The sequence below is a fragment of the Chiloscyllium plagiosum genome, chromosome 15, assembly GCF_004010195.1.
Source record: "Chiloscyllium plagiosum isolate BGI_BamShark_2017 chromosome 15, ASM401019v2, whole genome shotgun sequence".
Lineage (NCBI taxonomy): Eukaryota > Metazoa > Chordata > Chondrichthyes > Orectolobiformes > Hemiscylliidae > Chiloscyllium > Chiloscyllium plagiosum.
Window position 1 is genome coordinate 15,398,791 of NC_057724.1, and position 23,986 is coordinate 15,422,776.

Consider the following 23,986-nt stretch of genomic DNA (forward strand, 5'->3'; position numbering starts at 1 on the left):
CTAATTTCTACCTTGGGATTTCTACCATAGTCACAAATTGCATTGGATTCATGTTTCATCTGAAAGACCACACTGATCAATCAGTCTGGACTGTGCTTTATCCTCTGATGCTTGGTTTGAGCCCAGAATTGCCTGACTCAGAACCAAGCATGCCACTAAAATAACTCCACAGAAGGCAGTCACCCTTTGTTTACACGCACATGGTACTTGACACTGATCAGGCTCCCTCAGAGCCAGCTGTCAGACTGAACAGAACCTCTGGCACTCCTGTTCTCATCTGTCAGCCAGAGTTCCCTGATTGGATAAAATTAACAACCCCAGTCAGGGAGCTCACATTCACTGACCTGGTTATACTCACTGCACCCACTGTTGAGGAAGCAAAGCAAAGGCTTGCATTTATATTGTATCTTTAACAATTTCAGGAATTGATTTACAACTGGTGAAGTACTTTTGAAGTGCTGATGCTGATGTAGATAGGGCAATGCGGCAGTCAGTTTGTACTGAGCAATGTCCCACAACCAATGAGGAGATTAATGATCAGATCATCTGTTTCAGCAATGTTAGTTGGTGGCATAATGAGAACTCTCCAGCACTTTTCCAAGGTAGAATCTTGAGTTCTTTTATGTCTGGCTGTAGGGCAGACAGAGCCTTGGTTTAATGTGTCATTTGAAAGACAGTACCTTGGACAGCAAAACACAGATTGATTTCAGGCGCAAGAGAGGAAGAACAGGAGTCGTTTCAGTGACAGTCTTAGCAGGTTTCCTAGTTGTTCAGTAGAAAATGATGATTTCTGTGGAAAACATGGATGGGTGCAGGAGGTATTTTGAAGAGTTTCCTTGACTTTTTGATCTATGCACCTACATAATAAAGAACCTAAATTATCTGCCATTTGAGAAAATAAATGCAAAGTTAACACTTATAATTAAAATTGAAACCTTTTTTCTCTCTTGGAATCAACTATGAGGAAGACATAGAACTATTCTATTCCAGCAGAATCTTATTAGATGAAAGTATATTGCTATGAAGGAAGGAGTAGAAAAATGAGAGAAGTGAGCCATAAAGAATGCCATCACCTTCTAATAATTTAAGAAAATGTCAATTACATTGTAATAAAGAATGGCAAAGTTCAGGATGGCAAAAAATTAATCCAGCAATGAGTAAGTTTCTCTACACTTTATTTTGTGAAGCTATTGATTTTCCACCCTGAACTGTTCACATTGCTATATCCCTCTTCGCTATTAAAATATTCCTTAAAACAATTCTTTTGATTCTCATAACTCATCTCCTTAAAGTAGAAATCCTATCTTTTGTGAAAGTCCTTGGGACACTTTTCTACCCTAACGGTGTTAAATAAATGCAAGTTGCTATGGAACAGAGACTCTTGAGAGTTGTCTGTGGCAGTCACCTTTTTGGGACATTGTCGGCAAATCACTGCTTTCAAATTTCTGATGGCTTGAATTTTTTTTTCCTGTTTCTCTCAGAATTTGAAAAATATGTATGAAATTTAATATAGATACTGAATTTAGAAATAAAAAACCTGTACATGATGAATTTCAAACTGAAGGCTCAGTTGCAAACTGTATTTTAAATCTGTATTTAATACACAGATAAAATGTTAATATATAATACACTTTAAACCTGGTATGTTAAGCCATCATTGCTCTGAATCTGCATATACTTACTTCAATGCAGTTGTCTGCATGGGGGATTATCACTCCTCCATACAAATGACCTGCAGAGTCCTCCTGGAACCTCGATCCTGTTTCAGGAATCTAAAGTCCATTCCATCTTTTGTTACAGAGCCCCCTATCTGCTAAAGATGTTCAACAAGAAAGCATTAATGCATGAAGGTTAGATCTGTGACTAGCTGCTAGCTTCATCATTGCGCTTTATTCAGACTGGCTCTTATGAAGGGATTAAAGAAATAAGCAGTGATTCCAGCTGTCTCTGGCTCAATTGAGGAAAGTCAAGGTGAGGATTGCCTCGGTACCTGGATTCTCAGCTCATAATGTGTTCAGGTAAATGCATCGAGTTAAAAACTTGTCAAATGTGCTGCATCCCAAAGCCTGTGTAAAATATACAGAGAGTTATGGACTGAAGATTTGCCACTATGTATAAGAAAAACTGAGAGGAATAGAGGCTAATATGAGGAGCTTTGATTAAGGACAGCAGGTTAATGGATGTGAAGTAATTTTAAAAATTATTTCAAGTATGTATTTTTGAATGCATTCAATCTTGGAAAGTTTGAAGATATCCTACACCCCTGCACCACAAAAAGGTAGAATAAGATTTGAGTCAGATTTAACTAAAGCTGGGAAGATGTCAAACTGCTTGATTCTTGTTTAGTTCCAAAAATACCTCCAGCTAAGCACAAAATGTGAGCCCTCTGCACTTCACCCAGATGTTTTATTCAGATAACCTATATTATATGTGCAGCAGACAAGTTGTGATTTTTAAAAACTTAATGCTTTTTTAAAATTGTCGACCTGTCTTTTTTCTATCTGAACAGTTTTTGTCATGTTGCAGTAATCTGCTCTAGTAGTAATGTGTAACCTGTTTATATGGTAGGATTTATTTATGTTGTTTCACTCTATCATGTTTTTGATAAAATGCTCAAATGGTTAAAATCATTTCTTAACTATGATTATTGACTCTGAAGACATTGACTTGTAACCAAAGTGCAGATAATGAAAACATTGGTGTACCTGTAGCTTTTGAAAAGAGGCAATGATGTGTTTCTAATCTTGGCTGAGATTATAATGGCTTCTTTATCATCAACTGTGAAGAACTTGCATTTGTACTGTGCTGTATTTTGCCAAATAGAAACATTTCAATGCACTTTATGTCAGATACAGCATACTGTGAAGTAATTGGTGAATGCAGCAGCCATTTTGAGCACAGCAAGATTCCACAAAGAACAATTAATCGGTTTTGGTCGTGTTGTTTGAGGAAGGGGTCACTGGGTCAGAATCCTGGTAATTCCTACTTGATGACATTGTGGGTCTACCTATGGCACATGGACTGCAGCGGTTCAAGAAGGCATCTCACTACCACCTTCTCAAGAGCAACAAGGCAACAAACAATATTTGCTGGCACAGCCCATGTCCGGTGAATGAAAAAGATCAAGAATGTTTTCCAGGATATGAGAATAACTAATTGTCTGTTTGAATAGTTGAGTGATTCTTCAACATCTACTTGAAATGGCAGATAAAGGATGCGTTTCCAACTGTGCCGCACTCTCTCAGTAACACAATGATGTCTCAGTTTAGACAATGTGCTTAAATGCTAGAGTATGGCTTGAACCTACAACCTTTGTGACAAAAGTACCCAACTGAACTAAGTGACATGATGTGGTTTGGGCATGAGTTAAGGTTGACAGGCATCACAGCTCAAGAAGTATTATTTTATTGATTGAGCTAAAGATATAAAATGAACGTGAAAAGTGTGCTGCAGCAGTCCATGTAATGGCATCTTGTCACAGATGAGCATTATTACATTTTCAATGAATCTTTGTGATTCATGTAACAAAGAAAGGCTGCTTTGGCTCACTAAGGAAGTATCAAAATATGGATTTCCTCTGCACGTAAGTTGTAGTAAATTCTAAATGGATTGTTGATTCTAAAAAAAAAGTAATCTCAGAGCAGCTCAGGAAAGGGTTCACTTATAGCATTGTATTCTTCTTAATAGGTATTGAAAGGAATAAGTTAACCCCTGATTTTAACAGCAATAATTCAGATATATTTGTGGGCGGCACGGTGGCCCAGTGGTTAGCACTGCTGCCTCACAGCGCCTGTAGACCCGGGTTCAATTCCCGACTCAGGCGACTGACTGTGTGGAGTTTGCACATTCTCCCCGTGTCTGCGTGGGTTTCCTCCGGGTGCTCCGGTTTCCTCCCACAGTCCAAAGATGTGCGGGTCAGGTGAATTGGCCATGCTAAATTGCCCGTAGTGTTAGGTTAAAGGGGTAAATGTAGGGGTATGGGTGGGTTGCGCTTCGGCGGGTCGGTGTGGACTTGTTGGGCCGAAGGGCCTGTTTCCACACTGTAAGTAATCTAATCTAATATAGTCACAGCATTAAGGTAATTAAAACATAGGAAATATATGGCCAAATATATACAATGGCCATTCTGCCCATTGTGCCTGCCAGTCATAAAAGATCAATCCAACTTAGTCCTATTTTCCATCACCTGGTGTGTATAGCCCTGTATTTTACAACATTTCAGTATATAGCCAAGACTTTTCTTTGAAAATGTACCGTATATTAAATAAGGCACTGAGGAGAAATGTCTTCATCTGGAGAGTGGTGAGCCTGTGGAATTCTCTGCCACAGAAAGCAGATGAGGACAATACACTGATTGTTTTCAAGGAGGAGTTCGAAATGGCTAAAGGGATCAAGGAGTGTGAGGAGAATGTAGGAACAGGTACTGAGTTGGATGATCAACCATGATCAGATTGAATGGAGTAGACTTGAAGGATCAAATGCCCTACTCCTGCTACTATTTTCTGTGATTGTACAAAGAAAAGGATGAATATGGGGTAGATTTTGCACTTTCAAACCTCTCCTGGTGTAAAAGCAGAGTGAGTCCACCTCTGTTTGGCTGGTCCCTCTGCAACCTTCATTGGTCGCTGCGATACCAAATGGTTGGAGTTGAGATTGTCACTGCCATTGGAGAGGGAGCCACTTCTCTCTGGGCCCAGCAACAGGCAGTAGCAGCAGCAGCGCCACCACCACCACAGGGAGCAGTTGCCATTGCTGATATCCCAATGAGTCCCAGAGGGAAGAACTGTGTTAGAGACTAAACAAAAATTAAGGTCAGGAAGGCAGGACAGGCTGGGACAAATGGGTGGGACTGGGTAAGTGGGGGTGTGGGTAATGCTAAGGGAAAGAGGGATTAAGAAGCCTCCAATGCGTACAAAAGAGGTTTGAAAAGGGGATTCCCTAACTACCAGCCCCCCCCCCACCCCCCCCCGCCAGCTCCCTCACCCCCATGGCCAGCTACCTGTCAACCAGGATTCATTGGTGGAATGGACAGCCTTCACACTGAATTTTATGAGGGCCCCAGCAATGTGGACCACAGCAAGAAGTAGACACAGAGTTCAGTGAGGTCCACTTCAATGGTAAGGTCATCTTGCTCCACTTGTGTGGTGAGATTCTCAATAGGCAATATGGGATATCAATTGCTGGGGGTTAATGCATGTTAAACATGTTAATATTCAGCCCAATTGCCCCACCCGTGCCCCCCTCCCCACCACAATACCCCTTGCCAAGCTCGCCAAATAAGCTCAATGTTGGGAAACCCGACAAGGGAACCAAAGCCTATTCCAATGGATTCAGCTTACCGATTGCTCCGAGTGATCTCTATGACAAAACCACAGGCCAATGTATCATCCAGGGGTGCCAGGCACACCCAGCCCTCCTCCAGGCACATTAGCATCTGGCAAATGCAAAGCCATCGTAGCGCTTCTACTGTTCTACAGCAGTGAACTCTGGAAGCACAGAGAGGAATTGCAGGGTGCACCAGCAACTGATATTGAGAGGCTGCAGCACGGAAACTTCGCACACTTTGCGAACTGGATGAGGTTGCCTTTCAGGGATGCTCTCTTGCTGTCTTAGGGTTCATTCACTTAGCACCAACCTGCATGCTCGCAGCATTCCTGCCTTGCCGTGATAATTAGCACTGTCACAAGAACATGCAGCTTGCTTTGCTGCTCAGCAGTCCTAGCTCATGGGGGCATAGGGCAGTGTGCTACATCATTCTGACACTTCCTCCATGTGACAGTAGCTTATGTGGTAAACACACTTCATGTGCAGCAGGCAAGCAGTCATGTCTCAAAGCCTTAGGGCAATTGTCCTCAATGAAGTTCATTGAGGCAGCTGTCAGTCAGGGTGTCCCTGCACTATAAATCAAGACAGACTCCCATAACAATTAATGGAATTGACTACGATCAGTGTCCAGTCAGGGTGATCTCAACCAGGGATTATGTGCCCCTGCAGTTAGGGAGTTGGTCACAGTTAGTGCTGTGGAGGATGGGGCTAATATGTTCTGAGAGATGTATAGGCACCAGTCAGGTTATGTCTTGCCCAGGATTGTCCAGTTATCTCAGTTGAGGGTATAGACCACTCCTGCTTTCCATGCTGACCCAAACAATTCAGGAAAAATCAATGTCACATTTATCTACACACTGCTGTGCACATCTCTGCAACTCCCTCACTCCATCTTATCAAGCTGCTCTAACACGTCAGTCACTTCCCTCGCAGTTACACCCATCTGTCTCTGTCTGTGCACTTTGTCATTGGTAAATTACTGCAAGTGACCCCAATTCGGCTACCTATTCAGAAATCTCACAAACGATAAAATACTGAAACAATGATTTAAATTTTATTGCACATAGCAACCCTCAAGTAAGACCCCTCAAGTAAGCAAGTTAAACCTCACAACTCAACTTGTCTATTACCTCATAAAATGGTGGAATTTGGCCATACTAACAGGGTCTGTCTCTGGAAGAGTCCAGGGGTTGGTCTTTGAAGCTCTGAATTGTTCTGGTGTTGGATTCTTGTACAATGTTCTCTCTTGCAAAACTGTAGTGTGACAGTATTGATGTTTCAATAGATTCTTTCAACCCAAACATTGATTACAATTCTGGAGACTCTGTGACTTACCCTCCAATCGGAAGTAGCTCCCCTGTTCCTTGCTACATTCGGAGTTTGAAACACAGCTCTTTCTGCAATTAACCCCTTTACTTCAGAACATTACATTTGTATGCAGTCTTAATTGTCCATTCATCACGAGGCAGCAGGTTATCAAGCAGTTGTCATTTCCTCTCTCCGAGGTAACAGCTTATTCCCAGGGATGGTTAATTCACAAGTTGCTTTGAATTCCTTTCCAACAGTTTCTCCTTGCCCCTTTCATCTCAAGAAGCAGTTTATTCCAGACATATAATTACTGCCGATTCTTTCAGCCCATGAAGTTATTGAAGTTTTGAAGTTTACCTTGTCACAACTTGCCCACACCCTTCATTGCCCGCACTAACTTTCATCCTTTCAGGATTTCATACCACTTGAGTTATCCCTCTACGAATGCTGTCAGTTCATCAGGAAAACAGTCACCATTGTCAAGAGGGTTGTGCTTTCCCTCTTAGCACAGATCACAGAGAGAGGCAGTAAAGTTGGGACAGAACATGGGTAGAAGAGCATAAAGAGGCCATTCAGCCCATCAAGATCATTTTCTGATTTTCTATCCGAACACCATTTTCTCACATAATTCCCATACCAAATTGGAAAGGAGGAGTTTCTGGGGATCAGTGTAGCACCTGACTGTCAGGGATGGAGAGTTTCTGGCTGCAGTGACAGAATTAAATATCAAAGAGTTATATGTCACATTCGACAAGGGTTGTCATGGTAGTCTGGTTCGCAAGGTTAGATCACGTAGAATCCAGGGAGAGCTAACTGCTTGGATATAAAATTTGCTTGAAGGTTGGAGACGGAGGGTGGTGGTGAAGGGCTGTTTTTCAGACTTTGGCCTGTGACCAGCGGTGTGCTGCAAGTGTCGATGCTGAGACAACTGTTTTTTTGTCATTTATATAAGGATTGTGAATATAGGAGGAATGGCTGGTATGTTCGCAGATAATACAAAAGTTGAAGGTGTAGTGGACAGTGAAGGTAGTTATCTTAGAGTACAATGGAATCTTGATCACATGGGCCGATGGGCCGAGGAGTGGCAGATGGAGTTTAATTTAGATAGGTGCTGCATTTTGGAAAGGCAAATCAGGGCAGGACTTGTACACTTACAAGTCCTGGGAGTATTGCTGAACAAAGGGTTCAGGTGCATTGTTCTTCAAAAGTGGAGTCGCAGGTAGACAGGGTGGTGAAGAATGTGCTTGGTGTGTTGGCCTTTATTGGTATGTGCATTGAGTTTAGAAGTTGGGAAGTCATGTTGTGGCTGTACAGGACATTGGTTTGGCCACTTTTGGAATATTGTGTGCAATTATGCTCTCCATGCTATAGAAAAGATGTTGTGGAACCTAAAAGAATGTAGAAAAGATTCATAAGGATGTTACCAGAGTTGGAAGGTCTGAGCTGTAGGGAGATGCTGAATAGGATGCGATTGCTTTCCCTGGAGCATCGGAGGCTGAGGGGTGACCTTATATACATTTATAAAATCATATGAGGCATGGATCGGGTGAGTAGCTGAGGTCTATTTCCCAGGGTAGGGGATTCCAAAACCAGAGGGCATAGGTTTAGGGTGAGAGGGAAAAAATCTGAAAGATCTTAAGGGGCAACTTTTTCACGTGGAGAGTGGAGAGTATATGGAATAAGCTACCAGAGGAAGTGTTGGAGGCTGGTACACTTACAACATTTAAAAGGCATTTGGATGGGTGTATGAATAGGAAGTGTTTGGAGGGATATGTGCCAAATGGTTGCAAATAGGACTAGATTTATTTAGGATAACTGCTAGGTATGAACGAGTTAGACCGAAGGGTGCTGTACAACTCTATGACTTTGTGACTCTGTGTTGTATAACGTTCAGTTGACTTGACTTGAAATCATCTCCAAGTGAATCATAATGATACTTTATAAACTCATACCATGACAGGGTGCTCATCCATGTCTTTTATCTTCTCTCTAACACTTGCACTTGGAAAAGATTTAACAGAGATCGTCAGCAATAGTTCTTCAAAGATACTTAGTCTCACTGAGCATGCACCATCACAAGACTCATGCAGGGTGACTCAGATACCCGCTGAAAATGTGTTGCTGGAAAAGTGCAGCAGGTCAGGCAGCATCCAAGGAGCAGGAGAATCGACGTTTCGGGCATGAGCCCTTCTTCAGGACTCAGATACCCACAAACCAGTGGGAATGATTGTGCAAGTAACTGACTTTTTTTTTTAATGTGATGTACACTTCACATATGAGCAAAATCAGAGATAATGAAGTTGGGGCAGCAGAAGGGAATTTGTGTTAGAAGATGTAACCCTCTCTAAGCTCTGCTCTACTGAGTATAAATACTGCATCCAGCAGTATTTCTTGAAAAACAACAGAGGAGTTGCAATGAACTGATAGTTGCTCCAAGCACATGGTCTTCACTTGTACAGAAATTGGAGGAGTCTGTCTTAAGCACTTGTGGATTCCTGTTACAAGCCAGTGAATTGATGTCTTCTTCTAGGCATTGTCCAAGCATTGAGTAGTGAACTACATGGATCATCAAGCACAACAGTCAAGCAAATGAACCCAATCCTTGAACAAAAGCTTGCAATCTTTTGTTGTCTTGAATTAAGATGAATGATAGCTATATGTTCATTTGTAGCACAACATGACGGGAAAAAATGTGCAGTTGTAATCTGAGTTTCAAGTCAGCTGCGTGCATAAAATCAAACAGATTGGTTTGATGCAGACTAACAATATAGATCAGTTTGGTGATTTTTAGGCCAATGCTGTCCTTGTCCATTTGTAAGCTCTTGCATCTAATTCACTGATCATTTATCATCTTTTGCATGTGTAAAATATGCTACTAACAATTTAGTAAGTGATAATGATATGCGATAAGGACATTTCTGAGGCTGAAATTCTCAATTTCTCATTGCTTAAACTTGGTTAAACACCCTTTTTGGTGAAATCAAAATCAATAAAAAGGTATTTTCCCTCAAATGTTGAAGAATTAAGGTGGGACTTGAAACAACAAGGAGAAAGTGAGGACTGCAGATGCTGGAGATCAGAGCTGAAAATGTGTTGCTGGAAAAGCGCAGCAGGTCAGGCAGCATCCAAGGAGCAGGAGAATCGACGTTTCGGGCATGAGCCCTTCTTCAGGAATGAGGAAAGTGTGTCCAGCAGGCTAAGATAAAAGGTAGGGAGGAGGGACTTAGGGGAGGGGCGTCGGAAATGCGATAGGTGGAAGGAGGTCAAGGTGAGGGTGATAGGCCGGAGTGGGGGTGGGGGCGGAGAGGTCAGGAAGAAGATTGCAGGTTAGGAAGGCGGTGCTGAGTTCGAGGGATTTGACTGAGACAAGGTGGGTGGGAGGGGAAATGAGGAAACTGGAGAAATCTGAGTTCATCCCTTGTGGTTGGAGGGTTCCTAGGCGGAAGATGAGGCACTCTTCCTCCATTCCTGAAGAAGGGCTCTTGCCCGAAACGTCGATTCTCCAGCTCCTTGGATGCTGCCTGACTTGAAACAACAACCCTGGGATGAAGAATAACAATGAAGTTGGGTTGTACATACCTGCACAAAAGTTTAACTCATTGGATCCGGCTTAAAGAGAAGTAACCATGAAATTTCATTGCAATGGAATTCCATCACATTGCTTTTGGATAATTATGTTTTTCTATCGGTTGCAGTGAATTTGATACCACTCCAATCTCCTTTTGGAAAGGTGTCAGGAACAATTGCACAAACACAAACAGCCACAGTATTAGCTGACTGCACAAGTACAAGAGCCTCTGACATTGCTAGTCAGTAGCCAGAGGAGCAGTGATAAATAAATAACATTGAGATCTGGGTGTATTATCACCCATTGATCTGAAAGCAAATGTCCTCAGACACAACAGTAGCAGTGAAGTGGGGCTGGTTCCAGGGCAAAGCTAACAGGCAAGAACATTTGAAGTGGGGACTTCATTCAAAACACTGACTAAGTATTCAATTCTTGTCTGCTGGTTCCCTCAAACCACACCCTCAATATCTCCCTAATTCAATGGTGGGATCTGAGCAGCCTGATTCCAGCTGTGAAAAACCATTGCACCACACAGAGGTGTTGACCAAACAGATTGAATGTTTAAAGTTGATTAGCGTATACACCTAAAATGTACACGCTAATCAACTTTAAACATACAACAACTATATGTGTGTGTGTGTATATATATCTATATATATCCATATTATATATGTATGTATCATATGAGTGTCTTACACATTAGTAAGTCTATTCTTCATTGGATGCAGATAAGCATTATCTCTTGTATCACTTCCCCATGTCTTCCGTTCTGAGTTCCATATTACGGGGTTGCTTTTTTGACTGTTTCATTTTGGATATCAAATTCTGACAAGAGGACAGGTACATGAATAGAAACTTGGTTGTTGGCAGGAATGCTTTGCGTTCGTGACACAAAGTGGGCCATGAGTGTTCCTCACATCAGGTTGTGCGGTGCAATGGTGAAGAAGGGCTTATGCCCGAAACATCGATTCTCCTGTTCCTTGGATGCTGCCTGACCTGCTGCACTTTTCCAACAACACATTTTCAGCTGGAATCTAAGTGAACCTAATATTAGCCAGGGCATCTGGTCAACAGTGTCAATGTTAGAATGAGACAGAATAAGGCCAGAATATGGCCATTCAGCTCATCACATCCATACCAGCTCTCTGTAGATCACTCCAGTCAGCCCTACTAGTTGTTGTGCTGACCTGGGTAGTGTGGTGCCCTTATCAACTTCCTTCACCTTCTCCGAATCCTTCAAAGAGGCTGTGCTCTGTGGGTGCTCTTGTTCAATCAGGTCTGGCGTTCCCCTCTCTCCTGAAGATCGGTAAGTCTGCAAGCAGTAGGCTGCTGCAAATTCAATTACTGGTCATTGGCTTCTCAGTCTAACATAATGTTAGTGATACCAATCTGATCCGATAGATCATATCTGCAGCGTGTCAATAAACCGTCTGGAGTGTTGAAGAAGGAGTCTAGGGTAACATCTCAAAATTACAGTGAACCGAAAGTACATTTCCACAAGCAACTAAGAATGTAACTTTGAATGACAGAGTATTTATTGCCATAGTTCCCTGGGAATATTTCAGTCCCTCTAATTGCCCCTGTGTACATTGCTTGTATTCACAGACAAGTTCCAGTAAGTCCAGGAAGACTGTTCAGTCCAAAAATGCAAACTAATTTTGTTGGTTGCAAATGTATGTTCATTTGCAACCTGTCTCTCCCGAGTTGGTTGTTTCCATGCTACATAACACTCTCCAATAAAATCAGGAAGAAGGATGTTAGAGCTGGTTACCCAACCATTTCACTTTCTGTTGATTTTTAATTCTAATTAGTATCTAAAGCACTCCACACTTCCTGGTTTAAAAGAAATCCCTTTTCAGACTCTGTGAAAGAGTTGAAATCTTAATGTTATCATTGGAACACAGAACAAACCCCTTAGTCAAGAATGAGCAAACCTTGCTCAACTAGACAGGCAGCCTGAAGGCTTTAAAGGAATATTTCTGTGAAAGTTTACTAAAAGCAGGAATTATGACACTCCATGTTTACAATTCATTTCTGAAATAGACTTAAATGAAGAGCTTTCTTGGGTGAATTTATTTTGGTTTCGTTCATCAAATTGTGTCCAACTGTATGGGGAGAAATGAGTTCAACAAAAGGCTATACTGATGTATGCTGTGGCAAATCAGAAGGGTATTTAATCTTAAACTCAATATTCATCTGATCTTCAGCATAGACACATTTATTGGCAATTTTATTATGAGTTTCCTATTTTCCCCATAAGCAGTACTTTCTCGCATTGTTTTATTGTCAGTGTACCGTTGGTGCAGATAGCACAGAAACTGGGGTTGTCGATGAATTAGAACAAAAGTGCTGGAAAAACTCAGCAGTAACCATGGAGAGTGAAACAGTTAATGTTTCGAGTTTTATATGCCTCCTTGTTGGAACTGCCAATGAATGTTCCTCCAACCGGCACTTACTTAGAGGTTTTAAGGGTGTAACAGCAGAGAACAGTAATTCAAGATTGTGGACTAATAACTTATTGTTTCGGTAAATTTTTAATTCAACAATTTTCTTTTAGTCTTTCCTGCAATGTTGGCATCACTGGCAAGGTTACCAATTGTTGCTGATCCTTAATTATCCTTGAACTGAATGGCTTGCTAGGCAATTAAAAGCCAAACGCATTGGCGTGCATCTGAATTCACGTATAGGCCAGGCAGGATAAGAATGGCACATTTCCTTCTCTAAAGGACATCTCTAAAGATGGATTTTTACAACAGTTGATGAAAGTTTCATGGTGACTATTAGCCAAGCTTTCAATTCCAAATTTGTTAACTGATCCCAAATTTACCAGTGAGGTTATATCCCAACAGCATTAATGTGTGCCTTTGGATTACTAGTCCAATGACATCATCACAATATCCTGTCCTCTGGTATGTCTGCATGTGTTAGTTTCTGCAACAATGAATTCTGTGTTCCTGTCTTTATTTGCTCTGAAAGCACAAACCAAATAATTTATTTAGTAATCTTTAGCATTGCAAAAACAGGTCAGGAAGCTTGATGGTCCCATATTTCCTTGTCATATCTGCCAAGCTGCATACCTGAGTGCTCTGAATATCTGAAAGTGTATAAATTGGTCTAGGGCTTTCACACCAAATAGATGATACATTATCATCAGCTGCTTTTGGTCTCTGCTTCTAGAAAGCTTTGATGCCTAAAGCCCTGTTTTGTTGGAATGTCACCTACGTACACCTCACAGGTCAAATGTTTCCCTTGGCACTTTAGGGAGAGATACACAGTGTTCGCGCTTTAATGATCTGAAGTGTTTAAGAGTTCTCCAAGGTAACGCTAATATTTGCAGTAGTTTATGGAGACTTTAAAAAAAGACTGTAAAATTGTTTGAATCAGCTTGCGCACAATGAGGACCAAATTGTGCTTTCCTAGTCTTTGACTGAAATTATGAGCATGCTAATTAAGAGACCCAATTCTCCTTAGTGGGACAATTGATCACCATGGCATCTGCCAGTGCAACAAGATGGCTGGCACATGCTCATGTGTTAGGAATATTAAGTCTTTACACGTTCCCCAATTCCCATGATACACTCTCATACATCATGAGGGACATTAATGTCAAGATCAATACTTCAGGAAGCAAATGGTCAATTTATGGAACAGGTGTACCTTAGGTGATTATGGAATCTGTTGTTATTGACTGAGTCAAATTGTGTATAGCATTTTGAGATACAGTGCCCCCAATACCAGAAAAACAATTACAGAATGTGTTGGATTCTTAAGAAGAAAATTGAGACTTTAAATTGCTGGTTTTCAAAGCAAGAGGCATTAACTGCTTTACAGATTCGGTATATTCTAGACTAATTGGTTGAGAACGATTATAATGGGTAGGACCAGAATGGGAAAAGACAAAATGGTTTGACCTTGGTCTTATGTCAACTGGCAATTCCTGTGTATTTGTACATTTTCTACTGCAATTTTATGATAGTCTGGAAAGCATAAAGTTTAACCTCCTCATCAGTCATTCTGCTTTCAAAGCACTTTGAAGTGTATCCATTTATGGGTACATGTTCTGAACTGCAAGTCCTTTTTAATAAATGGAAGATACTTGCCATCCAAGCACCAAAGAATGTGAATAGTAGTAGCAGTGACTCGTGGTTACATGTACAAAGGGCAACAGTGCATGAAAATGTTGACAAGCTAACAGAGGAAAAATAATATATTTCATATCTGGGTAATTTCATGAGGACTAATATTTTATGGAGAATTAACCGCTTACATCCGACATAGTTGCTTTATGGTGCTTATGAGTCATCTGACGTTTCGCTGCGTAATATATGGGACACAACTGCTGTGATACACTATTTATAATCTGGCACATACAATATTGGTATAATTAAATATTAAATGTGAAATGTTTCCAGTTACTGATGGTGACAGTTCATCAAACAGGATTCTACTGTACTGCTTCAAAAGGTCATGGGTATTTTTTAACAGAGCAAATTTTATTTCAAACAATAAACAGCACTCCAGTTAAGAAAGAAATTGATGTCAATATCAGATAGTGCATCACCATTATGATATTATACCATTTATTTCTATCCTAACAGATTGCAGGTCAAACATTGGGTCCTTTTGAGGCATTACATAGGCTGTCAAGGCCCCAAGATGGCAGACAGGAAATACCAGCACATTTCTGGCTGGAAGGCCGACCTACCCTATTGAATAAAGACAAACTGGAGGCATCCTTAACCCACATCACGAGCAGTTGTTTAGGCCATTCAAAGTGCAGGTAGAGGTTTCAATATTTATTTTAGTTCTCCATTGTAACAGTTAGTTTACCCCAAGGCAGCCAGTGACTTGAGACTAAATTTCTAAGCATTTGCATTGAGTTTGGGTTTGACCTGAACTTGGCTGGGTGTTTGGTGATGCAAGTGTGCCATTCACTTGAAGTCGTTGCCAACAGGTTGGAGTCATCATTGACATTAGACAGATGAACAGCCAGGTTGTTTTCATTCCTTCACAGGATATGAGCATCAGTGGCGAGGGCAACATTTATTGTCCATCTCTAATTGCCCAGAGAGCAGTTAAGAGTCAACCATTTTGCTGTGGGTATAAAGTCACATGTAGGCCAGACCAGGTAAAGATGGCAGATTCTTTCCCTAAAGGCCATTAATGAAACAGTTGAATTTTTCCGACCATCGACAATGGATTCACGGTCATCATTAGACACTTAATTCCAGTTTTTGTTTTAATTCAAAATTCACGATCTGCCATGGCAGATGTTGTCAGAAGGATATTATAAAGCTGGAGAGGATTCAGAAGCGATTTACCAGGATGTTGCCGGGGATGGAGGGATTGAGTTATGAGGAGAGGCTGGATAGACAGGGACTTCTTTCACTGGAGCATCGGAGGTTGAGGGGTGATCTTATAGAGATTTATAAGATCATGAGGGCTGTACATAAGACGAATAACAGGTGTCTTTTCCCTATGGTGGGGAATTTCAAGACATATTTTTAAGATGAGAGGAGAAAGATTTTAAAAAGAAATGGGGGCAATTTGTTTTACACAGAGCAGTCTGTGTGTGAAACAAACTTTCAGAGGAAGTAATGGGTGTGGGTACAGTTACAACATTTAAAAGACATTTGGATACATACATGAATAAGAAATGCTTGGAGGGATATGGGCCAAGAGCTTGCAAATGGGACTACTTTTGTTTGGGATTATAGTCGATATGGACTGGTTTGACCAAAGGATGTGTTTCCATGCTGTACGACTTTATGACTTTACCATTCAATTCTGGGTCCCCAGCACATTACCTGGGTCTTTGGATTAACAGTCAGTAGAAATACCACCAGGCTATTGCTGTCCGAGAACATCTGCAGTTTGGGAAAGGGTGAAAGCAGGTGATAGTGAAAAGAATGTGGGAAAAAGTGAGGACTACAGATGCTGGAAATCAGAGTCGAAAGTGTGATGCTGGAAAAGCACAGCAGGTCAAACAGCATCCAAGGAGCAGGAGAATCAACATTTCGAGCATAAACTCTTCATCATGAATCCTGAAAACATGTGCATTATGTTGTCACATTTTTTATTTAAAAACTAGGAACTAATAGTGATGTGACCATATTAGATTAGATTACTTACAGTGTGGAAACAGGCCCTTCAGCCCAACAAGTCCACACCAACCCGCCGAAGTGTAACCCACCCAGACCCATTCCCCTCCATTTACCCCTTCACCTAACACTACAGGTAATTTAGCCTGGCCAATTTACCTCTCCTGCACATTTTTGGATTGTGGGAGGAAACCGGAGCACCCGGAGGAAACTCATGCGGACACGGGGAGAATGTGCAAACTCCACACAGAGAGTCGCCTGAGGCGAGAATTGAACCTGGGTCTCTGAGGCAGCAGTGCTAACCACTGTGCCAACCTATATATCTCAAGGTGCCTCATTCACTGTCTCACTGAAGTCATTTGCTGAGGAAAAGTGCATCAACATATCAGTCAAATAGCCACATGGAAAGCTATGCACTCAGTGAGGCTCCACCGTTTTAAGCCTAGAATATGATCATTTCTGACTTTTAGAAGCCAAATTACATCATTTGATGACACCACAGTTTCTGTTAATAAAAACCAACAACTCAAACATATTTAATGCTGAATTAAGTAAAACAATATGAATTAATGCCACAGGGAGAGAGAGTAAAATAGAGTGAATTGTATGAATATGAAATGGTTATCACTGCAATAAACACACAGGTCCAATCCATGTGGATTTGGGAAGTTGATGGTATTGTAATGGCATTTCAGAAATTTAAACAGAAGTGCAGACTGATGTTCATTTGCTTTCTAAAAGGAATTCGCATCCTTTTGTAAGTAGGATAAATGGGATCTTTTTTAACAGGTGGGACCTTAATGAAGACAGAGCAGAAACCCATACAACATCATTGAAACATCCAGCACTCATCTCCATCCAAAGTTAAATTATTGGTTCTACAGATAGAAATTCATGGCTGAAGATTGGAATCAGGTAAGCCTGCTGATAGTTGCATAACTAAATTAGAAAATGAATCCAGAAAATGTAAATTTAAGGACTTAGATGCATATCCAATGAAATATATAATGTTTGGATAGAATTGCAGAGACTGTGGAAAACAAGTTTCTGGGAATGAAGGTGCAAACTGTGTTGTCAGATATGGAACAACAAAGTGAAATAGAAGTAACAGGGATTCAAACATCCACATCCTGGAAGATGACAATGAGTTTGAGGACATAATATCCTAGGAACAATGCAAAACATGAAATCGCTGAATGCAGTACTTCCTAGAGAATAGAAATTCATATAATTAGAATAAGGGTGAGAAAGGAGTTTACACCACAAATCTAAAACTTAAACTTTGTACCAGATTACAGAGTAAACTTATCTGCTGAAACTATACCAGAAGATTTTTCCGGGACATTTGAATTTGAAGGGTATCCATGAAAAGATGCTCAGAAACCATGTGGTGTCGTCCTAATGGCATATTGAAGAACTGAGATCCAACAGCTAGGAACAATCCAAATCAAAGGGATATGAGGAGGGAAAAGTGCCAAGTGAATTTTCCATGGCATCAAAACAGATGGTCCTGCTATTCTGGGGTATGGCAGTCACGTAGAGCTGTAATGTATCTCAGGAAAACATGGACACACAAGGCGACACCGAGGGTTGAAGAGTTCACCCATCAAAAAGCACTTTCTGATCAGAAATAGGGAAGAACTTGTTAAAGGATACCCGATGTGCTTAAATGAGATTGTCAGATGCTTTGAAGATTTTGAGCATCCCATTGGTATTGATGTGACATTAAAACCACAAATAAAGTAACTTTAGAACTCAAGGATAAGTGGCACAGACAGAGAATGTTAATTGATGCTATGCTTGCTCGTCCCATTTTAAACTTGAAACAGGAGGCATTGTTTGATTTTATTTCATTCCAATTTTCCTCCTTTCCTCATTCAGGCAGACCGAAGGTTATTCCTCAAATCCTGTTTTTCAGAACCCAATTTTTCAAATAAACCCACACCAAAATCCTTTAAGATGAAATCAATGATAGTGTTTATTAATAAAACATTCAAGTCCAAAAAGATGTCTCACTATTGCATCTACACACACCAGAAAATTAAGGAAGCCGATATAGGAAAGAAGATAGGTTATAAATTAAAAGCTTTGTAAATCCACAGATATTAAAAATCAGTTGACATGAGTTAAAGCTTCCCATAGTTCAGTGTCCATTAAGAATCCTCAATGAGTAGCCCACATTTTGCAGGCAATGAAAAGACTTCTTTCCAACCTGCAACTTGGTGTCAGAGATAGAGACCAAGGCAAGATGCCATCTTATCCTGAAGACCTGCTTTCCCTCTAGATGTCAAACAGCTTTGAATCTCTGAATTATATATTTTATTATTTATTGTATGAGTATTATTTTATGAATTTTGACAAAGGCAGGCATTTTATGTATGGATGACCCATGTCAATGGGTTACTTGGAAAATCACTTATCTAACCATGCAGCTTTACGTCACACATTAGAGTTGCCATTTTGATGTGATAAGATAGCCTAACAATCATGAGCACTCATTGTAGCACCATGCGTCTTGATGTTTTCCTTTGTCCAAAACTGGCTACAGGGGAAACAGATCATCTCCTGAGTCCACTGTCAGCTTTAGTCAGAATGTCTATACATTACAGGAGGTTCAGAAGCTTCTGGAATTTCAATTTTATGACCAATCTTGGCTATTTTGAGTCTAGCAAGTTTGTCCATTGGAAATAACAGATTTTAAACATGAAAATATAGAAGTTTTTTCAAGATTTATTTTTGTACACTCTGGTCATGACACAAGTTTGGAACAGAGCTCGAAGAGATGAAAGAAAAGGTGATTTCTACAGACACACAGCCTAAAGATAGGGAATAGAGAAGCCAAATGGACAGCGAGGGTATTGCTTGGATGCTAACGATTTTAGTCAAGGCTTAAGGAGGAAGTACTACCTCTTCCAACATTAGGAGAGGGCAATTGGCAACCAGCATATCCAAAATGGCTCCTGGAATGGGAAGCTTATGAAGAATCTTTGCTGTTTACAACATCCTTTAACCAATACAATTTGCTGTGCCTGCCTTTTGTCCTTAAAGTGAGTCAGGATGCATTCTAGAAGAGAGTAGATGTGACAGACAAGGATGTGAAGGAGTAGTCAGTGTAGCTAACGAAGAGGGCACAACAGTGGGAGGTATCAGTGAGTCAAATCTGATGTCTCAGATGTAGACCCAGGCTGGACATTGTAAACGTAGGGACAGGTGAAGCTCAGCCTGATCCCAGAAGTTTGGAAGAAGTGTAAAACTTACCATTTTACCGAATGGCATGCTGGTAGCTTTTTGCTTAGACCTTTGAACACATGGTAGCAAAGAATTGAGGGCGTAGATGATTCATCTTTCATGTATTGATCCCTGTAAGTTGTATAGGGCTTTTTTGTTTAATGCATGCTAAAATCAGGTCCCTGTGAATGAGACAGCTCGGTTTTCAGTGACAAGATTAATGATAGGCAGGCAGGACCATCAAATAAAAGCCCAGCACTGCAATGTTCAAGCGAAAATGAACACCTCTCTGCATTCTGCTGTTTTTAAAAGAGATTTGGACAAAGGTTTATTCAAATATTTTAATTTGCCAAATCTGATGTCATAACGTAATAAACTGCTGAAAGAGTTTTATCGAAATGTGACTGTTCCCTCGGCAATTCTCAGGCAACGGTATTGAATGTATTATTACTTCTTGTGGTCCTCAAAGCAAGTTGTGAAGAGAACATCACTAGTCTGAGAAGGGATGTAAGTAAGTTAAGTGAGCAGGCAAAAAAATCATTGGGCAGATGGAATAAAATGTGCAGAAATATGAACTTGTCCCCTTTGGTAGGAAAAATGAAGAACCAGTAAATGAAAAGAAATTATGGAATTTTGAGCCACAGAGGTGTTCTGGTACACAAATCATGAAATGTTAACACAGCTACAGCAAGTGTTACAATGCGAATGGAATATTGTCAATTAATGCAAGGGGTATTAAATAGAAAAGAAAGAATGGTTTGCTGCAGTTGAACAGGGTATTGGTGAGATTACATTTGGAGTTTTTGTTCTCCTTATTTAAGAAAGCAGAAAAATGAATTAGAGGCAGTTCAGAGAAAGTCCACCTGAAGCGATTCCATTGATATGGGGTTATTTTATGAAGAAAGGTTGGGCTTGATTGGAGTTTAAAAGTTTGAAGAGGTGAGCTTATTAAAACATGTAATTGATTCTGAGGAGACTTGATAGGGTGGACAATGAAAGGATGTTTCCTATTGTCCGAGGGTCTAGAAATAGGAGGAATAGTTTGATAATTAGGGCTCACCCTTTTAAGACACAGATGTGGATTTTTTTTATCTCTTAGAATGTTATGCATCTTTGGAATTCTCAGTCATTGAATACTTTAAGGCTGAGGTAGATAGATTTTGGATTAAAATGGAGTCAAAGATTATCAGGGGTAGGCAGGAATGTCAAGTCACAATCAGATCAGCCATGGTTTTATTAAGTAACAGAATAGACTCAAGGGACAGAATGGTCTACTCCTGCTCCCAATTCCTTTCTTCATATGATCTTGTGTGTCATCCAATGATTCAAAATAGGTCAACCCTGCACTGCCCTTCCATTGGCTTCTCCTAAACTCATCATTTTCTTCCCTCCTTTATTATTAATCATATGCATTCTGGCTGTTAGCAGACTTCTGCAAATTTAAATCAACCAAAGTATTTGCACTAGAATTTGCTCCCAGAAGGTGGGTGCAAGTTTTAACAAACAATATTATTTTAGTAGAGCAAAAGTCCATTTAGACTGCTGACTGGCCCATAGAAAAACTCATGAAGATTATTTGTGTTTTGATGTGATCTTTGAGACTGATGTTTTACGTATTCTTGGGTAGCCATTGAATTCAATGATTCTGCTGCTAAAGTGATGACTATGGGCCTGGAAACCTGACGTGAGAATGGAATAATTTCTGTGTAAGTTACAAATGCAAATTTTTAGGGTTTTTTTGCCTGTACCTATGCAGCTGTACTTTGCAGAATCGTATTCCATGATAGAAGTCATTTTAACCCACAAAAATGGGGTTAGGGTGTTCTGGGAAATTGGGGTGGCACAGTGGCTCAGTGGTTAGCACTGCTGCTTCAGAGAGCCAAAGACCTGGGTTTGGTTCAACCATCAGGCAACTGCATGGAGTTTGCACATTCTCCCCATGTCTGTGTGGGTTTCCTCCCACAGTCCGAAGATGTCCAGGTTCGGTGGATTGGCCTGCTAAATGTTCCATAATGCCTAAGGAATTGCAAGTTAGGGGTGTTAGCCGTGGGTAATGCAAGGTTATAGGGTAGAGGGCTGGGTCCAGGTAGGATGCTGTTTGGAGGGTTGGTGTGGATTCGATGGACCAAGTGGTCTCCTTCCATACTGTAGGGATTCTATAAGAACATGTTAAAGTCTAGCAGGTATCTGGCCTGCCTTAAACCTGCCATTTTCAGTTTTAATGGAAGTGAATCAATTCCCTCTCAGAACAAGCTCCTGAAATCTTTTAATGAGGTTCCTATTTTTAACTAATTCTGGCTGAGCTATAGAGTCATAGAGCTGTACAGCACAGAAACTGAGCCTTCGGTCCAACTCATCCATGTCGACCAGATATCCTAAATGAATCTAGTCCCATTTACCAGCAATGTGGCCTCTGAAGCCTTCCATTCATACATCCATGCAGATGTCTTTAAAATGTTGTAACTGTACTAGCCTCCACCACTTCCTCTGGCAGCTCATTCCATGCACACATCACCCTCTGCCTGAAAAGTTACCCCTTAGGTCCCTCTTAAATCTTTCCCCTCTCACCTTAAACCTATGTCCTCTAGTTTTTGCCTTCCCTATGCTGGGGAAAAGTGAGCTCACCACATCTTGGGAAATCCAGCAGATAAAATAAGGTTAGGAGAGCTGGTCCCCATCATTTACAGAACAATTTATGTTGCCAGGAAGTGAAGAGTGCTTCCTCTAAGCCCAACATGCCAAACTGTATATCAAAATTCTAGAACTCCCAACAACATGGCAAGTGCACCTACAGCCCAGGGAATGCAATAGTTCCAGAACCATTGTGAGTGGGCGGCACGGTGGCTCAGTGGTTAGCACTGCTGCCTTACAGCACCAGGGTCCCAGGTTTGATTCCAGCCTCGGGTGACTGTCTGTGTGGAGTTTGCACGTTCTCCCCGTGTCTGCGTGGGTTTGCTCTGGGTGCTCCGGTTTCCTCCCGCATCACAAAGATGTGTAGGTCAGGTGAATTGGCCATGCTAAATTGCCCAAAGCATTAGGTGCATTAGTCAGAGGGAAATGGGTTTTGGTTGGTTACTCTTCGGAGGGTCGCTATGGACTGGTTGGGTCAAAGGGCCTGTTTCCACACCGTAGGGAATCTAATCTAAAAACCTTCCTGAGCACATTTAGGGATAGGCCATAAATAGTGATCCTGCCAGCTTTGACAACATCCTAAGAATGGATTAAAAAAAACTCCACAATCTCAGTATGACGTCAACACTTACCTTCTTCCCTCAGCACCTACGTTCCCAATAATCATAAACTTGCCTGTCTATCCTTTGAACGCCAACTCTCTCCCAATCCCATAAATTCCTATGATCCCTTCCAAATGGCCTAATTCCCTCCAATCTTTCCCTGTTGACAGCTATACCCCTTCCAACTGGAACTACGACCACCCTCTTGTCTTTCACTGACCATAATCCGATTTTGTTCTGATTTTCTAGACTACCCTATAACCATTTAGACATAGAATCATCAAATCTCCTACAGTGTGGAAGGAGGCCATTCAGCCCATCGAGTCCACACTAACCCTCTGAAAAACATCCCATCCAGATCCACCCCCCACCCTAACCCCCTAGCCCTGCATTTCCCATGGCTAATCCACCTAACCTGCACATCCCTGGGCCCTCTGGGCAATTTAGCAGGGCCAATCCACCTGACCTGAATATCTTTGGACTGTAAGAGGAAACAGGAACACCCAGAGGAAACCCATGCAGAGATTGTGCAAATTCCACACAGGCAGCTGCCCGAGGCTGGAATTGAACCCAAGTCCCTGATGCTGTGAGACAGCAATGTCTCTCCATGTCTGAGAAGGGATGGGGCTTTGCTTCTAGGGTAGGGCTTTGGCCACATTTATTTTTCACCCAACAAGGAATTCAGCCACTCAGTCAACTAATCTTGAAAATCCCTTCACTATAATTTTCATAGATAATAATTCGAGATGCCTTTTTGAAAACAAGCATATCATCTGTTGCATGAATTATCTGAGTTATATGATTTATTTATTGTCACATGTATCGTGTTACAAAATACAGTGAAAAATGTTGCATCTTGTCACTGCTGTCCAGCGCCATCTTAAAACATAGAGCAATAAACCAAAACATAGAATATAAAGTATTATATGAATTCTCATGACTGTCCATCATGTTGTGTTAGCTATTTCAACTCTTGGTCTCCATAGAGCTACTGCTCATATTCTCCTTTTAGATTAAGATCTAGGACCTGCTTTGTCTAACATGGCAGAAGCAAGCCATGAAGTGGTCTAATGAGAAGAGGTTCTAGTCTTAAACATCTGTTGTTCATTTCATGATAGACGTTATATGGTTTGATGGACATTGTTATAAAGATTGTGATGGACGGCAAGATGTTAGCTCAGTCACCTTTTAGATCCAGAGATTCCCAAGTCCATAGAGACCAT

At 41.0% G+C, this 23,986-nt stretch overlaps 1 protein-coding gene across 1 annotated transcript in view; it reads left to right on the top strand.

The window, feature by feature from the left end:
• The first annotated feature begins 1,924 nt into the window (after positions 1-1,924).
• LOC122557127 (5-hydroxytryptamine receptor 2A-like) overlaps positions 1,925-23,986 on the top strand; it is a 254,177-nt gene continuing 232,115 nt past the window's right edge. Inside the window, exon 1 of the mRNA XM_043704467.1 lies at positions 1,925-2,018. The gene's annotated coding sequence lies outside the window, so the exon portion shown is untranslated. The remainder of the gene's footprint in view (positions 2,019-23,986) is intronic.